This window comes from Schistocerca piceifrons, unplaced genomic scaffold (assembly GCF_021461385.2).
Source record: "Schistocerca piceifrons isolate TAMUIC-IGC-003096 unplaced genomic scaffold, iqSchPice1.1 HiC_scaffold_313, whole genome shotgun sequence".
Classification (NCBI taxonomy): Eukaryota; Metazoa; Arthropoda; class Insecta; order Orthoptera; family Acrididae; genus Schistocerca; species Schistocerca piceifrons.
Window position 1 is genome coordinate 17,580 of NW_025728530.1, and position 25,447 is coordinate 43,026.

At 54.1% G+C, this 25,447-nt stretch overlaps 43 non-coding genes across 43 annotated transcripts; all 43 read right to left on the bottom strand.

Annotated features, from left to right (window-relative positions):
* Positions 1-5: 5 nt before the first annotated feature.
* Positions 6-87, bottom strand: Trnal-uag. The gene has a single exon. It is a non-coding gene; the product is annotated as a tRNA-Leu (tRNA).
* Positions 88-834: 747 nt separating this feature from the next.
* Trnah-gug lies at positions 835-906 on the bottom strand. Its single transcript has one exon. It is a non-coding gene; the product is annotated as a tRNA-His (tRNA).
* A 374-nt stretch (positions 907-1,280) lies between these two features.
* Trnae-cuc lies at positions 1,281-1,352 on the bottom strand. Its single transcript has one exon. It is a non-coding gene; the product is annotated as a tRNA-Glu (tRNA).
* A 445-nt stretch (positions 1,353-1,797) lies between these two features.
* Positions 1,798-1,879, bottom strand: Trnal-uag. The gene has a single exon. It is a non-coding gene; the product is annotated as a tRNA-Leu (tRNA).
* A 747-nt stretch (positions 1,880-2,626) lies between these two features.
* Positions 2,627-2,698, bottom strand: Trnah-gug. Its single transcript has one exon. It is a non-coding gene; the product is annotated as a tRNA-His (tRNA).
* Positions 2,699-3,072: 374 nt separating this feature from the next.
* Positions 3,073-3,144, bottom strand: Trnae-cuc. Its single transcript has one exon. It is a non-coding gene; the product is annotated as a tRNA-Glu (tRNA).
* Positions 3,145-3,589: 445 nt separating this feature from the next.
* Trnal-uag lies at positions 3,590-3,671 on the bottom strand. Its single transcript has one exon. It is a non-coding gene; the product is annotated as a tRNA-Leu (tRNA).
* Positions 3,672-4,418: 747 nt separating this feature from the next.
* Trnah-gug lies at positions 4,419-4,490 on the bottom strand. The gene has a single exon. It is a non-coding gene; the product is annotated as a tRNA-His (tRNA).
* Positions 4,491-4,853: 363 nt separating this feature from the next.
* On the bottom strand, positions 4,854-4,925 carry Trnae-cuc. The gene has a single exon. It is a non-coding gene; the product is annotated as a tRNA-Glu (tRNA).
* Positions 4,926-5,370: 445 nt separating this feature from the next.
* Positions 5,371-5,452, bottom strand: Trnal-uag. The gene has a single exon. It is a non-coding gene; the product is annotated as a tRNA-Leu (tRNA).
* A 747-nt stretch (positions 5,453-6,199) lies between these two features.
* Positions 6,200-6,271, bottom strand: Trnah-gug. Its single transcript has one exon. It is a non-coding gene; the product is annotated as a tRNA-His (tRNA).
* A 374-nt stretch (positions 6,272-6,645) lies between these two features.
* On the bottom strand, positions 6,646-6,717 carry Trnae-cuc. Its single transcript has one exon. It is a non-coding gene; the product is annotated as a tRNA-Glu (tRNA).
* Positions 6,718-7,162: 445 nt separating this feature from the next.
* Trnal-uag lies at positions 7,163-7,244 on the bottom strand. Its single transcript has one exon. It is a non-coding gene; the product is annotated as a tRNA-Leu (tRNA).
* A 747-nt stretch (positions 7,245-7,991) lies between these two features.
* On the bottom strand, positions 7,992-8,063 carry Trnah-gug. Its single transcript has one exon. It is a non-coding gene; the product is annotated as a tRNA-His (tRNA).
* Positions 8,064-8,426: 363 nt separating this feature from the next.
* Trnae-cuc lies at positions 8,427-8,498 on the bottom strand. Its single transcript has one exon. It is a non-coding gene; the product is annotated as a tRNA-Glu (tRNA).
* A 445-nt stretch (positions 8,499-8,943) lies between these two features.
* On the bottom strand, positions 8,944-9,025 carry Trnal-uag. Its single transcript has one exon. It is a non-coding gene; the product is annotated as a tRNA-Leu (tRNA).
* A 747-nt stretch (positions 9,026-9,772) lies between these two features.
* Trnah-gug lies at positions 9,773-9,844 on the bottom strand. The gene has a single exon. It is a non-coding gene; the product is annotated as a tRNA-His (tRNA).
* Positions 9,845-10,218: 374 nt separating this feature from the next.
* Positions 10,219-10,290, bottom strand: Trnae-cuc. The gene has a single exon. It is a non-coding gene; the product is annotated as a tRNA-Glu (tRNA).
* A 445-nt stretch (positions 10,291-10,735) lies between these two features.
* Trnal-uag lies at positions 10,736-10,817 on the bottom strand. The gene has a single exon. It is a non-coding gene; the product is annotated as a tRNA-Leu (tRNA).
* Positions 10,818-11,564: 747 nt separating this feature from the next.
* Positions 11,565-11,636, bottom strand: Trnah-gug. Its single transcript has one exon. It is a non-coding gene; the product is annotated as a tRNA-His (tRNA).
* A 374-nt stretch (positions 11,637-12,010) lies between these two features.
* Trnae-cuc lies at positions 12,011-12,082 on the bottom strand. Its single transcript has one exon. It is a non-coding gene; the product is annotated as a tRNA-Glu (tRNA).
* A 445-nt stretch (positions 12,083-12,527) lies between these two features.
* Positions 12,528-12,609, bottom strand: Trnal-uag. Its single transcript has one exon. It is a non-coding gene; the product is annotated as a tRNA-Leu (tRNA).
* Positions 12,610-13,356: 747 nt separating this feature from the next.
* On the bottom strand, positions 13,357-13,428 carry Trnah-gug. The gene has a single exon. It is a non-coding gene; the product is annotated as a tRNA-His (tRNA).
* A 374-nt stretch (positions 13,429-13,802) lies between these two features.
* Positions 13,803-13,874, bottom strand: Trnae-cuc. The gene has a single exon. It is a non-coding gene; the product is annotated as a tRNA-Glu (tRNA).
* Positions 13,875-14,319: 445 nt separating this feature from the next.
* On the bottom strand, positions 14,320-14,401 carry Trnal-uag. The gene has a single exon. It is a non-coding gene; the product is annotated as a tRNA-Leu (tRNA).
* Positions 14,402-15,148: 747 nt separating this feature from the next.
* Positions 15,149-15,220, bottom strand: Trnah-gug. The gene has a single exon. It is a non-coding gene; the product is annotated as a tRNA-His (tRNA).
* A 374-nt stretch (positions 15,221-15,594) lies between these two features.
* On the bottom strand, positions 15,595-15,666 carry Trnae-cuc. The gene has a single exon. It is a non-coding gene; the product is annotated as a tRNA-Glu (tRNA).
* Positions 15,667-16,111: 445 nt separating this feature from the next.
* Positions 16,112-16,193, bottom strand: Trnal-uag. The gene has a single exon. It is a non-coding gene; the product is annotated as a tRNA-Leu (tRNA).
* A 747-nt stretch (positions 16,194-16,940) lies between these two features.
* Positions 16,941-17,012, bottom strand: Trnah-gug. Its single transcript has one exon. It is a non-coding gene; the product is annotated as a tRNA-His (tRNA).
* Positions 17,013-17,386: 374 nt separating this feature from the next.
* Positions 17,387-17,458, bottom strand: Trnae-cuc. The gene has a single exon. It is a non-coding gene; the product is annotated as a tRNA-Glu (tRNA).
* Positions 17,459-17,903: 445 nt separating this feature from the next.
* Positions 17,904-17,985, bottom strand: Trnal-uag. The gene has a single exon. It is a non-coding gene; the product is annotated as a tRNA-Leu (tRNA).
* A 747-nt stretch (positions 17,986-18,732) lies between these two features.
* Trnah-gug lies at positions 18,733-18,804 on the bottom strand. The gene has a single exon. It is a non-coding gene; the product is annotated as a tRNA-His (tRNA).
* A 363-nt stretch (positions 18,805-19,167) lies between these two features.
* On the bottom strand, positions 19,168-19,239 carry Trnae-cuc. The gene has a single exon. It is a non-coding gene; the product is annotated as a tRNA-Glu (tRNA).
* Positions 19,240-19,684: 445 nt separating this feature from the next.
* On the bottom strand, positions 19,685-19,766 carry Trnal-uag. The gene has a single exon. It is a non-coding gene; the product is annotated as a tRNA-Leu (tRNA).
* A 747-nt stretch (positions 19,767-20,513) lies between these two features.
* On the bottom strand, positions 20,514-20,585 carry Trnah-gug. Its single transcript has one exon. It is a non-coding gene; the product is annotated as a tRNA-His (tRNA).
* A 374-nt stretch (positions 20,586-20,959) lies between these two features.
* Trnae-cuc lies at positions 20,960-21,031 on the bottom strand. Its single transcript has one exon. It is a non-coding gene; the product is annotated as a tRNA-Glu (tRNA).
* Positions 21,032-21,476: 445 nt separating this feature from the next.
* Positions 21,477-21,558, bottom strand: Trnal-uag. The gene has a single exon. It is a non-coding gene; the product is annotated as a tRNA-Leu (tRNA).
* Positions 21,559-22,305: 747 nt separating this feature from the next.
* On the bottom strand, positions 22,306-22,377 carry Trnah-gug. The gene has a single exon. It is a non-coding gene; the product is annotated as a tRNA-His (tRNA).
* Positions 22,378-22,751: 374 nt separating this feature from the next.
* Positions 22,752-22,823, bottom strand: Trnae-cuc. The gene has a single exon. It is a non-coding gene; the product is annotated as a tRNA-Glu (tRNA).
* Positions 22,824-23,268: 445 nt separating this feature from the next.
* On the bottom strand, positions 23,269-23,350 carry Trnal-uag. The gene has a single exon. It is a non-coding gene; the product is annotated as a tRNA-Leu (tRNA).
* A 747-nt stretch (positions 23,351-24,097) lies between these two features.
* Positions 24,098-24,169, bottom strand: Trnah-gug. The gene has a single exon. It is a non-coding gene; the product is annotated as a tRNA-His (tRNA).
* A 363-nt stretch (positions 24,170-24,532) lies between these two features.
* Positions 24,533-24,604, bottom strand: Trnae-cuc. Its single transcript has one exon. It is a non-coding gene; the product is annotated as a tRNA-Glu (tRNA).
* A 445-nt stretch (positions 24,605-25,049) lies between these two features.
* On the bottom strand, positions 25,050-25,131 carry Trnal-uag. The gene has a single exon. It is a non-coding gene; the product is annotated as a tRNA-Leu (tRNA).
* Between the last annotated feature and the right edge of the window lie 316 nt (positions 25,132-25,447).

The following is a 25,447-nucleotide window of genomic DNA, read 5'->3' on the forward strand; positions in this document are numbered from 1 at the left end:
AAAAGTGGCAACGGTGGGATTCGAACCCACGCCTCCGAAGAGACTGGTGCCTAAAACCAGCGCCTTAGACCGCTCGGCCACGTTACCGTTGGAGCAGCAGCCGCAAAACGTTTCGTTTGTACTACAAAGATCACTTCGAAATGGAAGTATCTTGGCAATCGCCGTGCCATGTATTTCCACTGCTCTCCCACTGGAAGCGTCTCTTTAGGCCATCCACAGCAAGAAAAAGCCGTGCCCGCCGTATGGTAGCGACGCCACTTGTCTGTAGCTGTCGCAGTTAAGGAGACAGCGTCAAGAGACGTTTTCGTGCCGTGACCAGGTTTCGAACCTGGGCTTTCCGTAACCACTAAAGTATCGTAGCTGTAACTGTCAGGCGGAGCTAGAATGCTCCATGTATCAAACATATGTGAGCTCAAGGAGGTTACACTTGAAGAAAAAGCGGCAGCTTAACGCGATCACAGCAAAGCCCCCGGCAGCTACGGGATTCGAAACCGCGCCTACAGAGAGTCTGGTGCCTTAAACCAGCGCCTTAAAGCGCTCGGCCACGCTACATGCGCTGCTTGGTGCGCCAGTGTTCCTAGCATTTGTACAAACAGTGCACGCCACAGCTTCCGGTTCTGCTGGGACTGGCTGCTCATCCATCGCACTTCAAACAACTGCCCTTTTCGACTACAGAGAGCAGCGGACGTCTGCGCTCTAGGAGGCGACATTACGTGTTGGGGATGAAGTGGTAGGGCAAACTGCGGCCTGCGGAACACGAGTGAAAAAATCAAGAGAGTACTGTCATTTCGAGTACTCGTCATTGCAACGGCAGCAAGGCAAAACTTTCAAAATTGCCGTGACCAGGATTCGAACCTGGGTTATTGCGGCCACAACGCAATGTCCTAACCACTAGACGATCACGGCCACGGACGCGCCCGCGAAAGCAGCTGCCTGTAATGCAAGTGGCGATACACAGCAGAGCCTAGGCCAAGGTGTACGCCACAGCAGTGTGAGACACGGTCTCCATCACATGTATACGAGCAAATGAACGTGCCTGCGCTGTCAGGACACTAACTACAGTGGTTAGCTGCATTCACCTCCGTGGCAATGTCTTGCAGTCCCCCAAGCCTCTTGACTACAGGTATGTGGCTGGATAACAAGTGGATAGACGCTTCATCTCTCTCGCCGTCAGGTGTTGCCGTGAATCATACTTAACGTAGCTTTCTGCACGCGTCAGCGTAGCGTCAGTCGAGCAAAGTCGAGACAAGTCGCATAAGAGGAGCAACAAAAACGCGCGATTCCGGTACCGGGAATCGAACCCGGGCCTCCTGGGTGAGAGCCAGGTATCCTAGCCACTAGACCACACCGGATAACGACGGCAGTGCTCTTTCCAGCGAACGCAGCAGCCACCCACGGTTAACTGACGACAACTGTAAAAAATCCGCTCTCTCGCGTTATAGAACGGCGTGCCCCGGACGCATTTCGGGGAGACGGACGCCAGCAATGATGAGAGCAAAAGGTGCCTACAAATCCTGTCGTTGCACCACGCACTGTTCTACGGCAATTCACCAAGCAGACGCTCACGCCTTGTTGTGCTGTTTCCTTTGCGGGCAATGAGTGCACCTGCCTTCGACACAGGAAACATTACACGTTTGGCAGGAGTGGGATTGGAACCCACGCCTCCGAAGAGAATGGTGCCTGAAACCAGCGCCTTAGACCGCTCGGCCACGCTACCTACACAACACGCGCGTCACAAGAGCTGCGTCCTACCCCACGAGAACACACCGCAACGGCACAAAAATGAGACGTAAAAAGTGGCAACGGTGGGATTCGAACCCACGCCTCCGAAGAGACTGGTGCCTAAAACCAGCGCCTTAGACCGCTCGGCCACGTTACCGTTGGAGCAGCAGCCGCAAAACGTTTCGTTTGTACTACAAAGATCACTTCGAAATGGAAGTATCTTGGCAATCGCCGTGCCATGTATTTCCACTGCTCTCCCACTGGAAGCGTCTCTTTAGGCCATCCACAGCAAGAAAAAGCCGTGCCCGCCGTATGGTAGCGACGCCACTTGTCTGTAGCTGTCGCAGTTAAGGAGACAGCGTCAAGAGACGTTTTCGTGCCGTGACCAGGTTTCGAACCTGGGCTTTCCGTAACCACTAAAGTATCGTAGCTGTAACTGTCAGGCGGAGCTAGAATGCTCCATGTATCAAACATATGTGAGCTCAAGGAGGTTACACTTGAAGAAAAAGCGGCAGCTTAACGCGATCACAGCAAAGCCCCCGGCAGCTACGGGATTCGAAACCGCGCCTACAGAGAGTCTGGTGCCTTAAACCAGCGCCTTAAAGCGCTCGGCCACGCTACATGCGCTGCTTGGTGCGCCAGTGTTCCTAGCATTTGTACAAACAGTGCACGCCACAGCTTCCGGTTCTGCTGGGACTGGCTGCTCATCCATCGCACTTCAAACAACTGCCCTTTTCGACTACAGAGAGCAGCGGACGTCTGCGCTCTAGGAGGCGACATTACGTGTTGGGGATGAAGTGGTAGGGCAAACTGCGGCCTGCGGAACACGAGTGAAAAAATCAAGAGAGTACTGTCATTTCGAGTACTCGTCATTGCAACGGCAGCAAGGCAAAACTTTCAAAATTGCCGTGACCAGGATTCGAACCTGGGTTATTGCGGCCACAACGCAATGTCCTAACCACTAGACGATCACGGCCACGGACGCGCCCGCGAAAGCAGCTGCCTGTAATGCAAGTGGCGATACACAGCAGAGCCTAGGCCAAGGTGTACGCCACAGCAGTGTGAGACACGGTCTCCATCACATGTATACGAGCAAATGAACGTGCCTGCGCTGTCAGGACACTAACTACAGTGGTTAGCTGCATTCACCTCCGTGGCAATGTCTTGCAGTCCCCCAAGCCTCTTGACTACAGGTATGTGGCTGGATAACAAGTGGATAGACGCTTCATCTCTCTCGCCGTCAGGTGTTGCCGTGAATCATACTTAACGTAGCTTTCTGCACGCGTCAGCGTAGCGTCAGTCGAGCAAAGTCGAGACAAGTCGCATAAGAGGAGCAACAAAAACGCGCGATTCCGGTACCGGGAATCGAACCCGGGCCTCCTGGGTGAGAGCCAGGTATCCTAGCCACTAGACCACACCGGATAACGACGGCAGTGCTCTTTCCAGCGAACGCAGCAGCCACCCACGGTTAACTGACGACAACTGTAAAAAATCCGCTCTCTCGCGTTATAGAACGGCGTGCCCCGGACGCATTTCGGGGAGACGGACGCCAGCAATGATGAGAGCAAAAGGTGCCTACAAATCCTGTCGTTGCACCACGCACTGTTCTACGGCAATTCACCAAGCAGACGCTCACGCCTTGTTGTGCTGTTTCCTTTGCGGGCAATGAGTGCACCTGCCTTCGACACAGGAAACATTACACGTTTGGCAGGAGTGGGATTGGAACCCACGCCTCCGAAGAGAATGGTGCCTGAAACCAGCGCCTTAGACCGCTCGGCCACGCTACCTACACAACACGCGCGTCACAAGAGCTGCGTCCTACCCCACGAGAACACACCGCAACGGCACAAAAATGAGACGTAAAAAGTGGCAACGGTGGGATTCGAACCCACGCCTCCGAAGAGACTGGTGCCTAAAACCAGCGCCTTAGACCGCTCGGCCACGTTACCGTTGGAGCAGCAGCCGCAAAACGTTTCGTTTGTACTACAAAGATCACTTCGAAATGGAAGTATCTTGGCAATCGCCGTGCCATGTATTTCCACTGCTCTCCCACTGGAAGCGTCTCTTTAGGCCATCCACAGCAAGAAAAAGCCGTGCCCGCCGTATGGTAGCGACGCCACTTGTCTGTAGCTGTCGCAGTTAAGGAGACAGCGTCAAGAGACGTTTTCGTGCCGTGACCAGGTTTCGAACCTGGGCTTTCCGTAACCACTAAAGTATCGTAGCTGTAACTGTCAGGCGGAGCTAGAATGCTCCATGTATCAAACATATGTGAGCTCAAGGAGGTTACACTTGAAGAAAAAGCGGCAGCTTAACGCGATCACAGCAAAGCCCCCGGCAGCTACGGGATTCGAAACCGCGCCTACAGAGAGTCTGGTGCCTTAAACCAGCGCCTTAAAGCGCTCGGCCACGCTACATGCGCTGCTTGGTGCGCCAGTGTTCCTAGCATTTGTACAAACAGTGCACGCCACAGCTTCCGGTTCTGCTGGGACTGGCTGCTCATCCATCGCACTTCAAACAACTGCCCTTTTCGACTACAGAGAGCAGCGGACGTCTGCGCTCTAGGAGGCGACATTACGTGTTGGGGATGAAGTGGTAGGGCAAACTGCGGCCTGCGGAACACGAGTGAAAAAATCAAGAGAGTACTGTCATTTCGAGTACTCGTCATTGCAACGGCAGCAAGGCAAAACTTTCAAAATTGCCGTGACCAGGATTCGAACCTGGGTTATTGCGGCCACAACGCAATGTCCTAACCACTAGACGATCACGGCCACGGACGCGCCCGCGAAAGCAGCTGCCTGTAATGCAAGTGGCGATACACAGCAGAGCCTAGGCCAAGGTGTACGCCACAGCAGTGTGAGACACGGTCTCCATCACATGTATACGAGCAAATGAACGTGCCTGCGCTGTCAGGACACTAACTACAGTGGTTAGCTGCATTCACCTCCGTGGCAATGTCTTGCAGTCCCCCAAGCCTCTTGACTACAGGTATGTGGCTGGATAACAAGTGGATAGACGCTTCATCTCTCTCGCCGTCAGGTGTTGCCGTGAATCATACTTAACGTAGCTTTCTGCACGCATCAGTCGAGCAAAGTCGAGACAAGTCGCATAAGAGGAGCAACAAAAACGCGCGATTCCGGTACCGGGAATCGAACCCGGGCCTCCTGGGTGAGAGCCAGGTATCCTAGCCACTAGACCACACCGGATAACGACGGCAGTGCTCTTTCCAGCGAACGCAGCAGCCACCCACGGTTAACTGACGACAACTGTAAAAAATCCGCTCTCTCGCGTTATAGAACGGCGTGCCCCGGACGCATTTCGGGGAGACGGACGCCAGCAATGATGAGAGCAAAAGGTGCCTACAAATCCTGTCGTTGCACCACGCACTGTTCTACGGCAATTCACCAAGCAGACGCTCACGCCTTGTTGTGCTGTTTCCTTTGCGGGCAAAGAGTGCACCTGCCTTCGACACAGGAAACATTACACGTTTGGCAGGAGTGGGATTGGAACCCACGCCTCCGAAGAGAATGGTGCCTGAAACCAGCGCCTTAGACCGCTCGGCCACGCTACCTACACAACACGCGCGTCACAAGAGCTGCGTCCTACCCCACGAGAACACACCGCAACGGCACAAAAATGAGACGTAAAAAGTGGCAACGGTGGGATTCGAACCCACGCCTCCGAAGAGACTGGTGCCTAAAACCAGCGCCTTAGACCGCTCGGCCACGTTACCGTTGGAGCAGCAGCCGCAAAACGTTTCGTTTGTACTACAAAGATCACTTCGAAATGGAAGTATCTTGGCAATCGCCGTGCCATGTATTTCCACTGCTCTCCCACTGGAAGCGTCTCTTTAGGCCATCCACAGCAAGAAAAAGCCGTGCCCGCCGTATGGTAGCGACGCCACTTGTCTGTAGCTGTCGCAGTTAAGGAGACAGCGTCAAGAGACGTTTTCGTGCCGTGACCAGGTTTCGAACCTGGGCTTTCCGTAACCACTAAAGTATCGTAGCTGTAACTGTCAGGCGGAGCTAGAATGCTCCATGTATCAAACATATGTGAGCTCAAGGAGGTTACACTTGAAGAAAAAGCGGCAGCTTAACGCGATCACAGCAAAGCCCCCGGCAGCTACGGGATTCGAAACCGCGCCTACAGAGAGTCTGGTGCCTTAAACCAGCGCCTTAAAGCGCTCGGCCACGCTACATGCGCTGCTTGGTGCGCCAGTGTTCCTAGCATTTGTACAAACAGTGCACGCCACAGCTTCCGGTTCTGCTGGGACTGGCTGCTCATCCATCGCACTTCAAACAACTGCCCTTTTCGACTACAGAGAGCAGCGGACGTCTGCGCTCTAGGAGGCGACATTACGTGTTGGGGATGAAGTGGTAGGGCAAACTGCGGCCTGCGGAACACGAGTGAAAAAATCAAGAGAGTACTGTCATTTCGAGTACTCGTCATTGCAACGGCAGCAAGGCAAAACTTTCAAAATTGCCGTGACCAGGATTCGAACCTGGGTTATTGCGGCCACAACGCAATGTCCTAACCACTAGACGATCACGGCCACGGACGCGCCCGCGAAAGCAGCTGCCTGTAATGCAAGTGGCGATACACAGCAGAGCCTAGGCCAAGGTGTACGCCACAGCAGTGTGAGACACGGTCTCCATCACATGTATACGAGCAAATGAACGTGCCTGCGCTGTCAGGACACTAACTACAGTGGTTAGCTGCATTCACCTCCGTGGCAATGTCTTGCAGTCCCCCAAGCCTCTTGACTACAGGTATGTGGCTGGATAACAAGTGGATAGACGCTTCATCTCTCTCGCCGTCAGGTGTTGCCGTGAATCATACTTAACGTAGCTTTCTGCACGCGTCAGCGTAGCGTCAGTCGAGCAAAGTCGAGACAAGTCGCATAAGAGGAGCAACAAAAACGCGCGATTCCGGTACCGGGAATCGAACCCGGGCCTCCTGGGTGAGAGCCAGGTATCCTAGCCACTAGACCACACCGGATAACGACGGCAGTGCTCTTTCCAGCGAACGCAGCAGCCACCCACGGTTAACTGACGACAACTGTAAAAAATCCGCTCTCTCGCGTTATAGAACGGCGTGCCCCGGACGCATTTCGGGGAGACGGACGCCAGCAATGATGAGAGCAAAAGGTGCCTACAAATCCTGTCGTTGCACCACGCACTGTTCTACGGCAATTCACCAAGCAGACGCTCACGCCTTGTTGTGCTGTTTCCTTTGCGGGCAATGAGTGCACCTGCCTTCGACACAGGAAACATTACACGTTTGGCAGGAGTGGGATTGGAACCCACGCCTCCGAAGAGAATGGTGCCTGAAACCAGCGCCTTAGACCGCTCGGCCACGCTACCTACACAACACGCGCGTCACAAGAGCTGCGTCCTACCCCACGAGAACACACCGCAACGGCACAAAAATGAGACGTAAAAAGTGGCAACGGTGGGATTCGAACCCACGCCTCCGAAGAGACTGGTGCCTAAAACCAGCGCCTTAGACCGCTCGGCCACGTTACCGTTGGAGCAGCAGCCGCAAAACGTTTCGTTTGTACTACAAAGATCACTTCGAAATGGAAGTATCTTGGCAATCGCCGTGCCATGTATTTCCACTGCTCTCCCACTGGAAGCGTCTCTTTAGGCCATCCACAGCAAGAAAAAGCCGTGCCCGCCGTATGGTAGCGACGCCACTTGTCTGTAGCTGTCGCAGTTAAGGAGACAGCGTCAAGAGACGTTTTCGTGCCGTGACCAGGTTTCGAACCTGGGCTTTCCGTAACCACTAAAGTATCGTAGCTGTAACTGTCAGGCGGAGCTAGAATGCTCCATGTATCAAACATATGTGAGCTCAAGGAGGTTACACTTGAAGAAAAAGCGGCAGCTTAACGCGATCACAGCAAAGCCCCCGGCAGCTACGGGATTCGAAACCGCGCCTACAGAGAGTCTGGTGCCTTAAACCAGCGCCTTAAAGCGCTCGGCCACGCTACATGCGCTGCTTGGTGCGCCAGTGTTCCTAGCATTTGTACAAACAGTGCACGCCACAGCTTCCGGTTCTGCTGGGACTGGCTGCTCATCCATCGCACTTCAAACAACTGCCCTTTTCGACTACAGAGAGCAGCGGACGTCTGCGCTCTAGGAGGCGACATTACGTGTTGGGGATGAAGTGGTAGGGCAAACTGCGGCCTGCGGAACACGAGTGAAAAAATCAAGAGAGTACTGTCATTTCGAGTACTCGTCATTGCAACGGCAGCAAGGCAAAACTTTCAAAATTGCCGTGACCAGGATTCGAACCTGGGTTATTGCGGCCACAACGCAATGTCCTAACCACTAGACGATCACGGCCACGGACGCGCCCGCGAAAGCAGCTGCCTGTAATGCAAGTGGCGATACACAGCAGAGCCTAGGCCAAGGTGTACGCCACAGCAGTGTGAGACACGGTCTCCATCACATGTATACGAGCAAATGAACGTGCCTGCGCTGTCAGGACACTAACTACAGTGGTTAGCTGCATTCACCTCCGTGGCAATGTCTTGCAGTCCCCCAAGCCTCTTGACTACAGGTATGTGGCTGGATAACAAGTGGATAGACGCTTCATCTCTCTCGCCGTCAGGTGTTGCCGTGAATCATACTTAACGTAGCTTTCTGCACGCATCAGTCGAGCAAAGTCGAGACAAGTCGCATAAGAGGAGCAACAAAAACGCGCGATTCCGGTACCGGGAATCGAACCCGGGCCTCCTGGGTGAGAGCCAGGTATCCTAGCCACTAGACCACACCGGATAACGACGGCAGTGCTCTTTCCAGCGAACGCAGCAGCCACCCACGGTTAACTGACGACAACTGTAAAAAATCCGCTCTCTCGCGTTATAGAACGGCGTGCCCCGGACGCATTTCGGGGAGACGGACGCCAGCAATGATGAGAGCAAAAGGTGCCTACAAATCCTGTCGTTGCACCACGCACTGTTCTACGGCAATTCACCAAGCAGACGCTCACGCCTTGTTGTGCTGTTTCCTTTGCGGGCAATGAGTGCACCTGCCTTCGACACAGGAAACATTACACGTTTGGCAGGAGTGGGATTGGAACCCACGCCTCCGAAGAGAATGGTGCCTGAAACCAGCGCCTTAGACCGCTCGGCCACGCTACCTACACAACACGCGCGTCACAAGAGCTGCGTCCTACCCCACGAGAACACACCGCAACGGCACAAAAATGAGACGTAAAAAGTGGCAACGGTGGGATTCGAACCCACGCCTCCGAAGAGACTGGTGCCTAAAACCAGCGCCTTAGACCGCTCGGCCACGTTACCGTTGGAGCAGCAGCCGCAAAACGTTTCGTTTGTACTACAAAGATCACTTCGAAATGGAAGTATCTTGGCAATCGCCGTGCCATGTATTTCCACTGCTCTCCCACTGGAAGCGTCTCTTTAGGCCATCCACAGCAAGAAAAAGCCGTGCCCGCCGTATGGTAGCGACGCCACTTGTCTGTAGCTGTCGCAGTTAAGGAGACAGCGTCAAGAGACGTTTTCGTGCCGTGACCAGGTTTCGAACCTGGGCTTTCCGTAACCACTAAAGTATCGTAGCTGTAACTGTCAGGCGGAGCTAGAATGCTCCATGTATCAAACATATGTGAGCTCAAGGAGGTTACACTTGAAGAAAAAGCGGCAGCTTAACGCGATCACAGCAAAGCCCCCGGCAGCTACGGGATTCGAAACCGCGCCTACAGAGAGTCTGGTGCCTTAAACCAGCGCCTTAAAGCGCTCGGCCACGCTACATGCGCTGCTTGGTGCGCCAGTGTTCCTAGCATTTGTACAAACAGTGCACGCCACAGCTTCCGGTTCTGCTGGGACTGGCTGCTCATCCATCGCACTTCAAACAACTGCCCTTTTCGACTACAGAGAGCAGCGGACGTCTGCGCTCTAGGAGGCGACATTACGTGTTGGGGATGAAGTGGTAGGGCAAACTGCGGCCTGCGGAACACGAGTGAAAAAATCAAGAGAGTACTGTCATTTCGAGTACTCGTCATTGCAACGGCAGCAAGGCAAAACTTTCAAAATTGCCGTGACCAGGATTCGAACCTGGGTTATTGCGGCCACAACGCAATGTCCTAACCACTAGACGATCACGGCCACGGACGCGCCCGCGAAAGCAGCTGCCTGTAATGCAAGTGGCGATACACAGCAGAGCCTAGGCCAAGGTGTACGCCACAGCAGTGTGAGACACGGTCTCCATCACATGTATACGAGCAAATGAACGTGCCTGCGCTGTCAGGACACTAACTACAGTGGTTAGCTGCATTCACCTCCGTGGCAATGTCTTGCAGTCCCCCAAGCCTCTTGACTACAGGTATGTGGCTGGATAACAAGTGGATAGACGCTTCATCTCTCTCGCCGTCAGGTGTTGCCGTGAATCATACTTAACGTAGCTTTCTGCACGCGTCAGCGTAGCGTCAGTCGAGCAAAGTCGAGACAAGTCGCATAAGAGGAGCAACAAAAACGCGCGATTCCGGTACCGGGAATCGAACCCGGGCCTCCTGGGTGAGAGCCAGGTATCCTAGCCACTAGACCACACCGGATAACGACGGCAGTGCTCTTTCCAGCGAACGCAGCAGCCACCCACGGTTAACTGACGACAACTGTAAAAAATCCGCTCTCTCGCGTTATAGAACGGCGTGCCCCGGACGCATTTCGGGGAGACGGACGCCAGCAATGATGAGAGCAAAAGGTGCCTACAAATCCTGTCGTTGCACCACGCACTGTTCTACGGCAATTCACCAAGCAGACGCTCACGCCTTGTTGTGCTGTTTCCTTTGCGGGCAATGAGTGCACCTGCCTTCGACACAGGAAACATTACACGTTTGGCAGGAGTGGGATTGGAACCCACGCCTCCGAAGAGAATGGTGCCTGAAACCAGCGCCTTAGACCGCTCGGCCACGCTACCTACACAACACGCGCGTCACAAGAGCTGCGTCCTACCCCACGAGAACACACCGCAACGGCACAAAAATGAGACGTAAAAAGTGGCAACGGTGGGATTCGAACCCACGCCTCCGAAGAGACTGGTGCCTAAAACCAGCGCCTTAGACCGCTCGGCCACGTTACCGTTGGAGCAGCAGCCGCAAAACGTTTCGTTTGTACTACAAAGATCACTTCGAAATGGAAGTATCTTGGCAATCGCCGTGCCATGTATTTCCACTGCTCTCCCACTGGAAGCGTCTCTTTAGGCCATCCACAGCAAGAAAAAGCCGTGCCCGCCGTATGGTAGCGACGCCACTTGTCTGTAGCTGTCGCAGTTAAGGAGACAGCGTCAAGAGACGTTTTCGTGCCGTGACCAGGTTTCGAACCTGGGCTTTCCGTAACCACTAAAGTATCGTAGCTGTAACTGTCAGGCGGAGCTAGAATGCTCCATGTATCAAACATATGTGAGCTCAAGGAGGTTACACTTGAAGAAAAAGCGGCAGCTTAACGCGATCACAGCAAAGCCCCCGGCAGCTACGGGATTCGAAACCGCGCCTACAGAGAGTCTGGTGCCTTAAACCAGCGCCTTAAAGCGCTCGGCCACGCTACATGCGCTGCTTGGTGCGCCAGTGTTCCTAGCATTTGTACAAACAGTGCACGCCACAGCTTCCGGTTCTGCTGGGACTGGCTGCTCATCCATCGCACTTCAAACAACTGCCCTTTTCGACTACAGAGAGCAGCGGACGTCTGCGCTCTAGGAGGCGACATTACGTGTTGGGGATGAAGTGGTAGGGCAAACTGCGGCCTGCGGAACACGAGTGAAAAAATCAAGAGAGTACTGTCATTTCGAGTACTCGTCATTGCAACGGCAGCAAGGCAAAACTTTCAAAATTGCCGTGACCAGGATTCGAACCTGGGTTATTGCGGCCACAACGCAATGTCCTAACCACTAGACGATCACGGCCACGGACGCGCCCGCGAAAGCAGCTGCCTGTAATGCAAGTGGCGATACACAGCAGAGCCTAGGCCAAGGTGTACGCCACAGCAGTGTGAGACACGGTCTCCATCACATGTATACGAGCAAATGAACGTGCCTGCGCTGTCAGGACACTAACTACAGTGGTTAGCTGCATTCACCTCCGTGGCAATGTCTTGCAGTCCCCCAAGCCTCTTGACTACAGGTATGTGGCTGGATAACAAGTGGATAGACGCTTCATCTCTCTCGCCGTCAGGTGTTGCCGTGAATCATACTTAACGTAGCTTTCTGCACGCGTCAGCGTAGCGTCAGTCGAGCAAAGTCGAGACAAGTCGCATAAGAGGAGCAACAAAAACGCGCGATTCCGGTACCGGGAATCGAACCCGGGCCTCCTGGGTGAGAGCCAGGTATCCTAGCCACTAGACCACACCGGATAACGACGGCAGTGCTCTTTCCAGCGAACGCAGCAGCCACCCACGGTTAACTGACGACAACTGTAAAAAATCCGCTCTCTCGCGTTATAGAACGGCGTGCCCCGGACGCATTTCGGGGAGACGGACGCCAGCAATGATGAGAGCAAAAGGTGCCTACAAATCCTGTCGTTGCACCACGCACTGTTCTACGGCAGTTCACCAAGCAGACGCTCACGCCTTGTTGTGCTGTTTCCTTTGCGGGCAATGAGTGCACCTGCCTTCGACACAGGAAACATTACACGTTTGGCAGGAGTGGGATTGGAACCCACGCCTCCGAAGAGAATGGTGCCTGAAACCAGCGCCTTAGACCGCTCGGCCACGCTACCTACACAACACGCGCGTCACAAGAGCTGCGTCCTACCCCACGAGAACACACCGCAACGGCACAAAAATGAGACGTAAAAAGTGGCAACGGTGGGATTCGAACCCACGCCTCCGAAGAGACTGGTGCCTAAAACCAGCGCCTTAGACCGCTCGGCCACGTTACCGTTGGAGCAGCAGCCGCAAAACGTTTCGTTTGTACTACAAAGATCACTTCGAAATGGAAGTATCTTGGCAATCGCCGTGCCATGTATTTCCACTGCTCTCCCACTGGAAGCGTCTCTTTAGGCCATCCACAGCAAGAAAAAGCCGTGCCCGCCGTATGGTAGCGACGCCACTTGTCTGTAGCTGTCGCAGTTAAGGAGACAGCGTCAAGAGACGTTTTCGTGCCGTGACCAGGTTTCGAACCTGGGCTTTCCGTAACCACTAAAGTATCGTAGCTGTAACTGTCAGGCGGAGCTAGAATGCTCCATGTATCAAACATATGTGAGCTCAAGGAGGTTACACTTGAAGAAAAAGCGGCAGCTTAACGCGATCACAGCAAAGCCCCCGGCAGCTACGGGATTCGAAACCGCGCCTACAGAGAGTCTGGTGCCTTAAACCAGCGCCTTAAAGCGCTCGGCCACGCTACATGCGCTGCTTGGTGCGCCAGTGTTCCTAGCATTTGTACAAACAGTGCACGCCACAGCTTCCGGTTCTGCTGGGACTGGCTGCTCATCCATCGCACTTCAAACAACTGCCCTTTTCGACTACAGAGAGCAGCGGACGTCTGCGCTCTAGGAGGCGACATTACGTGTTGGGGATGAAGTGGTAGGGCAAACTGCGGCCTGCGGAACACGAGTGAAAAAATCAAGAGAGTACTGTCATTTCGAGTACTCGTCATTGCAACGGCAGCAAGGCAAAACTTTCAAAATTGCCGTGACCAGGATTCGAACCTGGGTTATTGCGGCCACAACGCAATGTCCTAACCACTAGACGATCACGGCCACGGACGCGCCCGCGAAAGCAGCTGCCTGTAATGCAAGTGGCGATACACAGCAGAGCCTAGGCCAAGGTGTACGCCACAGCAGTGTGAGACACGGTCTCCATCACATGTATACGAGCAAATGAACGTGCCTGCGCTGTCAGGACACTAACTACAGTGGTTAGCTGCATTCACCTCCGTGGCAATGTCTTGCAGTCCCCCAAGCCTCTTGACTACAGGTATGTGGCTGGATAACAAGTGGATAGACGCTTCATCTCTCTCGCCGTCAGGTGTTGCCGTGAATCATACTTAACGTAGCTTTCTGCACGCGTCAGCGTAGCGTCAGTCGAGCAAAGTCGAGACAAGTCGCATAAGAGGAGCAACAAAAACGCGCGATTCCGGTACCGGGAATCGAACCCGGGCCTCCTGGGTGAGAGCCAGGTATCCTAGCCACTAGACCACACCGGATAACGACGGCAGTGCTCTTTCCAGCGAACGCAGCAGCCACCCACGGTTAACTGACGACAACTGTAAAAAATCCGCTCTCTCGCGTTATAGAACGGCGTGCCCCGGACGCATTTCGGGGAGACGGACGCCAGCAATGATGAGAGCAAAAGGTGCCTACAAATCCTGTCGTTGCACCACGCACTGTTCTACGGCAATTCACCAAGCAGACGCTCACGCCTTGTTGTGCTGTTTCCTTTGCGGGCAATGAGTGCACCTGCCTTCGACACAGGAAACATTACACGTTTGGCAGGAGTGGGATTGGAACCCACGCCTCCGAAGAGAATGGTGCCTGAAACCAACGCCTTAGACCGCTCGGCCACGCTACCTACACAACACGCGCGTCACAAGAGCTGCGTCCTACCCCACGAGAACACACCGCAACAGCACAAAAATGAGACGTAAAAAGTGGCAACGGTGGGATTCGAACCCACGCCTCCGAAGAGACTGGTGCCTAAAACCAGCGCCTTAGACCGCTCGGCCACGTTACCGTTGGAGCAGCAGCCGCAAAACGTTTCGTTTGTACTACAAAGATCACTTCGAAATGGAAGTATCTTGGCAATCGCCGTGCCATGTATTTCCACTGCTCTCCCACTGGAAGCGTCTCTTTAGGCCATCCACAGCAAGAAAAAGCCGTGCCCGCCGTATGGTAGCGACGCCACTTGTCTGTAGCTGTCGCAGTTAAGGAGACAGCGTCAAGAGACGTTTTCGTGCCGTGACCAGGTTTCGAACCTGGGCTTTCCGTAACCACTAAAGTATCGTAGCTGTAACTGTCAGGCGGAGCTAGAATGCTCCATGTATCAAACATATGTGAGCTCAAGGAGGTTACACTTGAAGAAAAAGCGGCAGCTTAACGCGATCACAGCAAAGCCCCCGGCAGCTACGGGATTCGAAACCGCGCCTACAGAGAGTCTGGTGCCTTAAACCAGCGCCTTAAAGCGCTCGGCCACGCTACATGCGCTGCTTGGTGCGCCAGTGTTCCTAGCATTTGTACAAACAGTGCACGCCACAGCTTCCGGTTCTGCTGGGACTGGCTGCTCATCCATCGCACTTCAAACAACTGCCCTTTTCGACTACAGAGAGCAGCGGACGTCTGCGCTCTAGGAGGCGACATTACGTGTTGGGGATGAAGTGGTAGGGCAAACTGCGGCCTGCGGAACACGAGTGAAAAAATCAAGAGAGTACTGTCATTTCGAGTACTCGTCATTGCAACGGCAGCAAGGCAAAACTTTCAAAATTGCCGTGACCAGGATTCGAACCTGGGTTATTGCGGCCACAACGCAATGTCCTAACCACTAGACGATCACGGCCACGGACGCGCCCGCGAAAGCAGCTGCCTGTAATGCAAGTGGCGATACACAGCAGAGCCTAGGCCAAGGTGTACGCCACAGCAGTGTGAGACACGGTCTCCATCACATGTATACGAGCAAATGAACGTGCCTGCGCTGTCAGGACACTAACTACAGTGGTTAGCTGCATTCACCTCCGTGGCAATGTCTTGCAGTCCCCCAAGCCTCTTGACTACAGGTATGTGGCTGGATAACAAGTGGATAGACGCTTCATCTCTCTCGCCGTCAGGTGTTGCCGTGAATCATACTTAACGTAGCTTTCTGCACGCGTCAGCGTAGCGTCAGTCGAGCAAAGTCGAGACAAGTCGCATAAGAGGAGCAACAAAAACGCGCGATTCCGGTACCGGGAATCGAACCCGGGCCTCCTGGGTGAGAGCCAGGTATCCTAGCCACTAGACCACACCGGATAACGACGGCAGTGCTCTTTCCAGCGAACGCAGCAGCCACCCACGGTTAACTGACGACAACTGTAAAAAATCCGCTCTCTCGCGTTATAGAACGGCGTGCCCCGGACGCATTTCGGGGAGACGGACGCCAGCAATGATGAGAGCAAAAGGTGCCTACAAATCCTGTCGTTGCACCACGCACTGTTCTACGGCAATTCACCAAGCAGACGCTCACGCCTTGTTGTGCTGTTTCCTTTGCGGGCAATGAGTGCACCTGCCTTCGACACAGGAAACATTACACGTTTGGCAGGAGTGGGATTGGAACCCACGCCTCCGAAGAGAATGGTGCCTGAAACCAGCGCCTTAGACCGCTCGGCCACGCTACCTACACAACACGCGCGTCACAAGAGCTGCGTCCTACCCCACGAGAACACACCGCAACGGCACAAAAATGAGACGTAAAAAGTGGCAACGGTGGGATTCGAACCCACGCCTCCGAAGAGACTGGTGCCTAAAACCAGCGCCTTAGACCGCTCGGCCACGTTACCGTTGGAGCAGCAGCCGCAAAACGTTTCGTTTGTACTACAAAGATCACTTCGAAATGGAAGTATCTTGGCAATCGCCGTGCCATGTATTTCCACTGCTCTCCCACTGGAAGCGTCTCTTTAGGCCATCCACAGCAAGAAAAAGCCGTGCCCGCCGTATGGTAGCGACGCCACTTGTCTGTAGCTGTCGCAGTTAAGGAGACAGCGTCAAGAGACGTTTTCGTGCCGTGACCAGGTTTCGAACCTGGGCTTTCCGTAACCACTAAAGTATCGTAGCTGTAACTGTCAGGCGGAGCTAGAATGCTCCATGTATCAAACATATGTGAGCTCAAGGAGGTTACACTTGAAGAAAAAGCGGCAGCTTAACGCGATCACAGCAAAGCCCCCGGCAGCTACGGGATTCGAAACCGCGCCTACAGAGAGTCTGGTGCCTTAAACCAGCGCCTTAAAGCGCTCGGCCACGCTACATGCGCTGCTTGGTGCGCCAGTGTTCCTAGCATTTGTACAAACAGTGCACGCCACAGCTTCCGGTTCTGCTGGGACTGGCTGCTCATCCATCGCACTTCAAACAACTGCCCTTTTCGACTACAGAGAGCAGCGGACGTCTGCGCTCTAGGAGGCGACATTACGTGTTGGGGATGAAGTGGTAGGGCAAACTGCGGCCTGCGGAACACGAGTGAAAAAATCAAGAGAGTACTGTCATTTCGAGTACTCGTCATTGCAACGGCAGCAAGGCAAAACTTTCAAAATTGCCGTGACCAGGATTCGAACCTGGGTTATTGCGGCCACAACGCAATGTCCTAACCACTAGACGATCACGGCCACGGACGCGCCCGCGAAAGCAGCTGCCTGTAATGCAAGTGGCGATACACAGCAGAGCCTAGGCCAAGGTGTACGCCACAGCAGTGTGAGACACGGTCTCCATCACATGTATACGAGCAAATGAACGTGCCTGCGCTGTCAGGACACTAACTACAGTGGTTAGCTGCATTCACCTCCGTGGCAATGTCTTGCAGTCCCCCAAGCCTCTTGACTACAGGTATGTGGCTGGATAACAAGTGGATAGACGCTTCATCTCTCTCGCCGTCAGGTGTTGCCGTGAATCATACTTAACGTAGCTTTCTGCACGCGTCAGCGTAGCGTCAGTCGAGCAAAGTCGAGACAAGTCGCATAAGAGGAGCAACAAAAACGCGCGATTCCGGTACCGGGAATCGAACCCGGGCCTCCTGGGTGAGAGCCAGGTATCCTAGCCACTAGACCACACCGGATAACGACGGCAGTGCTCTTTCCAGCGAACGCAGCAGCCACCCACGGTTAACTGACGACAACTGTAAAAAATCCGCTCTCTCGCGTTATAGAACGGCGTGCCCCGGACGCATTTCGGGGAGACGGACGCCAGCAATGATGAGAGCAAAAGGTGCCTACAAATCCTGTCGTTGCACCACGCACTGTTCTACGGCAATTCACCAAGCAGACGCTCACGCCTTGTTGTGCTGTTTCCTTTGCGGGCAATGAGTGCACCTGCCTTCGACACAGGAAACATTACACGTTTGGCAGGAGTGGGATTGGAACCCACGCCTCCGAAGAGAATGGTGCCTGAAACCAACGCCTTAGACCGCTCGGCCACGCTACCTACACAACACGCGCGTCACAAGAGCTGCGTCCTACCCCACGAGAACACACCGCAACAGCACAAAAATGAGACGTAAAAAGTGGCAACGGTGGGATTCGAACCCACGCCTCCGAAGAGACTGGTGCCTAAAACCAGCGCCTTAGACCGCTCGGCCACGTTACCGTTGGAGCAGCAGCCGCAAAACGTTTCGTTTGTACTACAAAGATCACTTCGAAATGGAAGTATCTTGGCAATCGCCGTGCCATGTATTTCCACTGCTCTCCCACTGGAAGCGTCTCTTTAGGCCATCCACAGCAAGAAAAAGCCGTGCCCGCCGTATGGTAGCGACGCCACTTGTCTGTAGCTGTCGCAGTTAAGGAGACAGCGTCAAGAGACGTTTTCGTGCCGTGACCAGGTTTCGAACCTGGGCTTTCCGTAACCACTAAAGTATCGTAGCTGTAACTGTCAGGCGGAGCTAGAATGCTCCATGTATCAAACATATGTGAGCTCAAGGAGGTTACACTTGAAGAAAAAGCGGCAGCTTAACGCGATCACAGCAAAGCCCCCGGCAGCTACGGGATTCGAAACCGCGCCTACAGAGAGTCTGGTGCCTTAAACCAGCGCCTTAAAGCGCTCGGCCACGCTACATGCGCTGCTTGGTGCGCCAGTGTTCCTAGCATTTGTACAAACAGTGCACGCCACAGCTTCCGGTTCTGCTGGGACTGGCTGCTCATCCATCGCACTTCAAACAACTGCCCTTTTCGACTACAGAGAGCAGCGGACGTCTGCGCTCTAGGAGGCGACATTACGTGTTGGGGATGAAGTGGTAGGGCAAACTGCGGCCTGCGGAACACGAGTGAAAAAATCAAGAGAGTACTGTCATTTCGAGTACTCGTCATTGCAACGGCAGCAAGGCAAAACTTTCAAAATTGCCGTGACCAGGATTCGAACCTGGGTTATTGCGGCCACAACGCAATGTCCTAACCACTAGACGATCACGGCCACGGACGCGCCCGCGAAAGCAGCTGCCTGTAATGCAAGTGGCGATACACAGCAGAGCCTAGGCCAAGGTGTACGCCACAGCAGTGTGAGACACGGTCTCCATCACATGTATACGAGCAAATGAACGTGCCTGCGCTGTCAGGACACTAACTACAGTGGTTAGCTGCATTCACCTCCGTGGCAATGTCTTGCAGTCCCCCAAGCCTCTTGACTACAGGTATGTGGCTGGATAACAAGTGGATAGACGCTTCATCTCTCTCGCCGTCAGGTGTTGCCGTGAATCATACTTAACGTAGCTTTCTGCACGCATCAGTCGAGCAAAGTCGAGACAAGTCGCATAAGAGGAGCAACAAAAACGCGCGATTCCGGTACCGGGAATCGAACCCGGGCCTCCTGGGTGAGAGCCAGGTATCCTAGCCACTAGACCACACCGGATAACGACGGCAGTGCTCTTTCCAGCGAACGCAGCAGCCACCCACGGTTAACTGACGACAACTGTAAAAAATCCGCTCTCTCGCGTTATAGAACGGCGTGCCCCGGACGCATTTCGGGGAGACGGACGCCAGCAATGATGAGAGCAAAAGGTGCCTACAAATCCTGTCGTTGCACCACGCACTGTTCTACGGCAATTCACCAAGCAGACGCTCACGCCTTGTTGTGCTGTTTCCTTTGCGGGCAATGAGTGCACCTGCCTTCGACACAGGAAACATTACACGTTTGGCAGGAGTGGGATTGGAACCCACGCCTCCGAAGAGAATGGTGCCTGAAACCAGCGCCTTAGACCGCTCGGCCACGCTACCTACACAACACGCGCGTCACAAGAGCTGCGTCCTACCCCACGAGAACACACCGCAACGGCACAAAAATGAGACGTAAAAAGTGGCAACGGTGGGATTCGAACCCACGCCTCCGAAGAGACTGGTGCCTAAAACCAGCGCCTTAGACCGCTCGGCCACGTTACCGTTGGAGCAGCAGCCGCAAAACGTTTCGTTTGTACTACAAAGATCACTTCGAAATGGAAGTATCTTGGCAATCGCCGTGCCATGTATTTCCACTGCTCTCCCACTGGAAGCGTCTCTTTAGGCCATCCACAGCAAGAAAAAGCCGTGCCCGCCGTATGGTAGCGACGCCACTTGTCTGTAGCTGTCGCAGTTAAGGAGACAGCGTCAAGAGACGTTTTCGTGCCGTGACCAGGTTTCGAACCTGGGCTTTCCGTAACCACTAAAGTATCGTAGCTGTAACTGTCAGGCGGAGCTAGAATGCTCCATGTATCAAACATATGTGAGCTCAAGGAGGTTACACTTGAAGAAAAAGCGGCAGCTTAACGCGATCACAGCAAAGCCCCCGGCAGCTACGGGATTCGAAACCGCGCCTACAGAGAGTCTGGTGCCTTAAACCAGCGCCTTAAAGCGCTCGGCCACGCTACATGCGCTGCTTGGTGCGCCAGTGTTCCTAGCATTTGTACAAACAGTGCACGCCACAGCTTCCGGTTCTGCTGGGACTGGCTGCTCATCCATCGCACTTCAAACAACTGCCCTTTTCGACTACAGAGAGCAGCGGACGTCTGCGCTCTAGGAGGCGACATTACGTGTTGGGGATGAAGTGGTAGGGCAAACTGCGGCCTGCGGAACACGAGTGAAAAAATCAAGAGAGTACTGTCATTTCGAGTACTCGTCATTGCAACGGCAGCAAGGCAAAACTTTCAAAATTGCCGTGACCAGGATTCGAACCTGGGTTATTGCGGCCACAACGCAATGTCCTAACCACTAGACGATCACGGCCACGGACGCGCCCGCGAAAGCAGCTGCCTGTAATGCAAGTGGCGATACACAGCAGAGCCTAGGCCAAGGTGTACGCCACAGCAGTGTGAGACACGGTCTCCATCACATGTATACGAGCAAATGAACGTGCCTGCGCTGTCAGGACACTAACTACAGTGGTTAGCTGCATTCACCTCCGTGGCAATGTCTTGCAGTCCCCCAAGCCTCTTGACTACAGGTATGTGGCTGGATAACAAGTGGATAGACGCTTCATCTCTCTCGCCGTCAGGTGTTGCCGTGAATCATACTTAACGTAGCTTTCTGCACGCGTCAGCGTAGCGTCAGTCGAGCAAAGTCGAGACAAGTCGCATAAGAGGAGCAACAAAAACGCGCGATTCCGGTACCGGGAATCGAACCCGGGCCTCCTGGGTGAGAGCCAGGTATCCTAGCCACTAGACCACACCGGATAACGACGGCAGTGCTCTTTCCAGCGAACGCAGCAGCCACCCACGGTTAACTGACGACAACTGTAAAAAATCCGCTCTCTCGCGTTATAGAACGGCGTGCCCCGGACGCATTTCGGGGAGACGGACGCCAGCAATGATGAGAGCAAAAGGTGCCTACAAATCCTGTCGTTGCACCACGCACTGTTCTACGGCAATTCACCAAGCAGACGCTCACGCCTTGTTGTGCTGTTTCCTTTGCGGGCAATGAGTGCACCTGCCTTCGACACAGGAAACATTACACGTTTGGCAGGAGTGGGATTGGAACCCACGCCTCCGAAGAGAATGGTGCCTGAAACCAGCGCCTTAGACCGCTCGGCCACGCTACCTACACAACACGCGCGTCACAAGAGCTGCGTCCTACCCCACGAGAACACACCGCAACGGCACAAAAATGAGACGTAAAAAGTGGCAACGGTGGGATTCGAACCCACGCCTCCGAAGAGACTGGTGCCTAAAACCAGCGCCTTAGACCGCTCGGCCACGTTACCGTTGGAGCAGCAGCCGCAAAACGTTTCGTTTGTACTACAAAGATCACTTCGAAATGGAAGTATCTTGGCAATCGCCGTGCCATGTATTTCCACTGCTCTCCCACTGGAAGCGTCTCTTTAGGCCATCCACAGCAAGAAAAAGCCGTGCCCGCCGTATGGTAGCGACGCCACTTGTCTGTAGCTGTCGCAGTTAAGGAGACAGCGTCAAGAGACGTTTTCGTGCCGTGACCAGGTTTCGAACCTGGGCTTTCCGTAACCACTAAAGTATCGTAGCTGTAACTGTCAGGCGGAGCTAGAATGCTCCATGTATCAAACATATGTGAGCTCAAGGAGGTTACACTTGAAGAAAAAGCGGCAGCTTAACGCGATCACAGCAAAGCCCCCGGCAGCTACGGGATTCGAAACCGCGCCTACAGAGAGTCTGGTGCCTTAAACCAGCGCCTTAAAGCGCTCGGCCACGCTACATGCGCTGCTTGGTGCGCCAGTGTTCCTAGCATTTGTACAAACAGTGCACGCCACAGCTTCCGGTTCTGCTGGGACTGGCTGCTCATCCATCGCACTTCAAACAACTGCCCTTTTCGACTACAGAGAGCAGCGGACGTCTGCGCTCTAGGAGGCGACATTACGTGTTGGGGATGAAGTGGTAGGGCAAACTGCGGCCTGCGGAACACGAGTGAAAAAATCAAGAGAGTACTGTCATTTCGAGTACTCGTCATTGCAACGGCAGCAAGGCAAAACTTTCAAAATTGCCGTGACCAGGATTCGAACCTGGGTTATTGCGGCCACAACGCAATGTCCTAACCACTAGACGATCACGGCCACGGACGCGCCCGCGAAAGCAGCTGCCTGTAATGCAAGTGGCGATACACAGCAGAGCCTAGGCCAAGGTGTACGCCACAGCAGTGTGAGACACGGTCTCCATCACATGTATACGAGCAAATGAACGTGCCTGCGCTGTCAGGACACTAACTACAGTGGTTAGCTGCATTCACCTCCGTGGCAATGTCTTGCAGTCCCCCAAGCCTCTTGACTACAGGTATGTGGCTGGATAACAAGTGGATAGACGCTTCATCTCTCTCGCCGTCAGGTGTTGCCGTGAATCATACTTAACGTAGCTTTCTGCACGCGTCAGCGTAGCGTCAGTCGAGCAAAGTCGAGACAAGTCGCATAAGAGGAGCAACAAAAACGCGCGATTCCGGTACCGGGAATCGAACCCGGGCCTCCTGGGTGAGAGCCAGGTATCCTAGCCACTAGACCACACCGGATAACGACGGCAGTGCTCTTTCCAGCGAACGCAGCAGCCACCCACGGTTAACTGACGACAACTGTAAAAAATCCGCTCTCTCGCGTTATAGAACGGCGTGCCCCGGACGCATTTCGGGGAGACGGACGCCAGCAATGATGAGAGCAAAAGGTGCCTACAAATCCTGTCGTTGCACCACGCACTGTTCTACGGCAATTCACCAAGCAGACGCTCACGCCTTGTTGTGCTGTTTCCTTTGCGGGCAATGAGTGCACCTGCCTTCGACACAGGAAACATTACACGTTTGGCAGGAGTGGGATTGGAACCCACGCCTCCGAAGAGAATGGTGCCTGAAACCAGCGCCTTAGACCGCTCGGCCACGCTACCTACACAACACGCGCGTCACAAGAGCTGCGTCCTACCCCACGAGAACACACCGCAACGGCACAAAAATGAGACGTAAAAAGTGGCAACGGTGGGATTCGAACCCACGCCTCCGAAGAGACTGGTGCCTAAAACCAGCGCCTTAGACCGCTCGGCCACGTTACCGTTGGAGCAGCAGCCGCAAAACGTTTCGTTTGTACTACAAAGATCACTTCGAAATGGAAGTATCTTGGCAATCGCCGTGCCATGTATTTCCACTGCTCTCCCACTGGAAGCGTCTCTTTAGGCCATCCACAGCAAGAAAAAGCCGTGCCCGCCGTATGGTAGCGACGCCACTTGTCTGTAGCTGTCGCAGTTAAGGAGACAGCGTCAAGAGACGTTTTCGTGCCGTGACCAGGTTTCGAACCTGGGCTTTCCGTAACCACTAAAGTATCGTAGCTGTAACTGTCAGGCGGAGCTAGAATGCTCCATGTATCAAACATATGTGAGCTCAAGGAGGTTACACTTGAAGAAAAAGCGGCAGCTTAACGCGATCACAGCAAAGCCCCCGGCAGCTACGGGATTCGAAACCGCGCCTACAGAGAGTCTGGTGCCTTAAACCAGCGCCTTAAAGCGCTCGGCCACGCTACATGCGCTGCTTGGTGCGCCAGTGTTCCTAGCATTTGTACAAACAGTGCACGCCACAGCTTCCGGTTCTGCTGGGACTGGCTGCTCATCCATCGCACTTCAAACAACTGCCCTTTTCGACTACAGAGAGCAGCGGACGTCTGCGCTCTAGGAGGCGACATTACGTGTTGGGGATGAAGTGGTAGGGCAAACTGCGGCCTGCGGAACACGAGTGAAAAAATCAAGAGAGTACTGTCATTTCGAGTACTCGTCATTGCAACGGCAGCAAGGCAAAACTTTCAAAATTGCCGTGACCAGGATTCGAACCTGGGTTATTGCGGCCACAACGCAATGTCCTAACCACTAGACGATCACGGCCACGGACGCGCCCGCGAAAGCAGCTGCCTGTAATGCAAGTGGCGATACACAGCAGAGCCTAGGCCAAGGTGTACGCCACAGCAGTGTGAGACACGGTCTCCATCACATGTATACGAGCAAATGAACGTGCCTGCGCTGTCAGGACACTAACTACAGTGGTTAGCTGCATTCACCTCCGTGGCAATGTCTTGCAGTCCCCCAAGCCTCTTGACTACAGGTATGTGGCTGGATAACAAGTGGATAGACGCTTCATCTCTCTCGCCGTCAGGTGTTGCCGTGAATCATACTTAACGTAGCTTTCTGCACGCATCAGTCGAGCAAAGTCGAGACAAGTCGCATAAGAGGAGCAACAAAAACGCGCGATTCCGGTACCGGGAATCGAACCCGGGCCTCCTGGGTGAGAGCCAGGTATCCTAGCCACTAGACCACACCGGATAACGACGGCAGTGCTCTTTCCAGCGAACGCAGCAGCCACCCACGGTTAACTGACGACAACTGTAAAAAATCCGCTCTCTCGCGTTATAGAACGGCGTGCCCCGGACGCATTTCGGGGAGACGGACGCCAGCAATGATGAGAGCAAAAGGTGCCTACAAATCCTGTCGTTGCACCACGCACTGTTCTACGGCAATTCACCAAGCAGACGCTCACGCCTTGTTGTGCTGTTTCCTTTGCGGGCAATGAGTGCACCTGCCTTCGACACAGGAAACATTACACGTTTGGCAGGAGTGGGATTGGAACCCACGCCTCCGAAGAGAATGGTGCCTGAAACCAGCGCCTTAGACCGCTCGGCCACGCTACCTACACAACACGCGCGTCACAAGAGCTGCGTCCTACCCCACGAGAACACACCGCAACGGCACAAAAATGAGACGTAAAAAGTGGCAACGGTGGGATTCGAACCCACGCCTCCGAAGAGACTGGTGCCTAAAACCAGCGCCTTAGACCGCTCGGCCACGTTACCGTTGGAGCAGCAGCCGCAAAACGTTTCGTTTGTACTACAAAGATCACTTCGAAATGGAAGTATCTTGGCAATCGCCGTGCCATGTATTTCCACTGCTCTCCCACTGGAAGCGTCTCTTTAGGCCATCCACAGCAAGAAAAAGCCGTGCCCGCCGTATGGTAGCGACGCCACTTGTCTGTAGCTGTCGCAGTTAAGGAGACAGCGTCAAGAGACGTTTTCGTGCCGTGACCAGGTTTCGAACCTGGGCTTTCCGTAACCACTAAAGTATCGTAGCTGTAACTGTCAGGCGGAGCTAGAATGCTCCATGTATCAAACA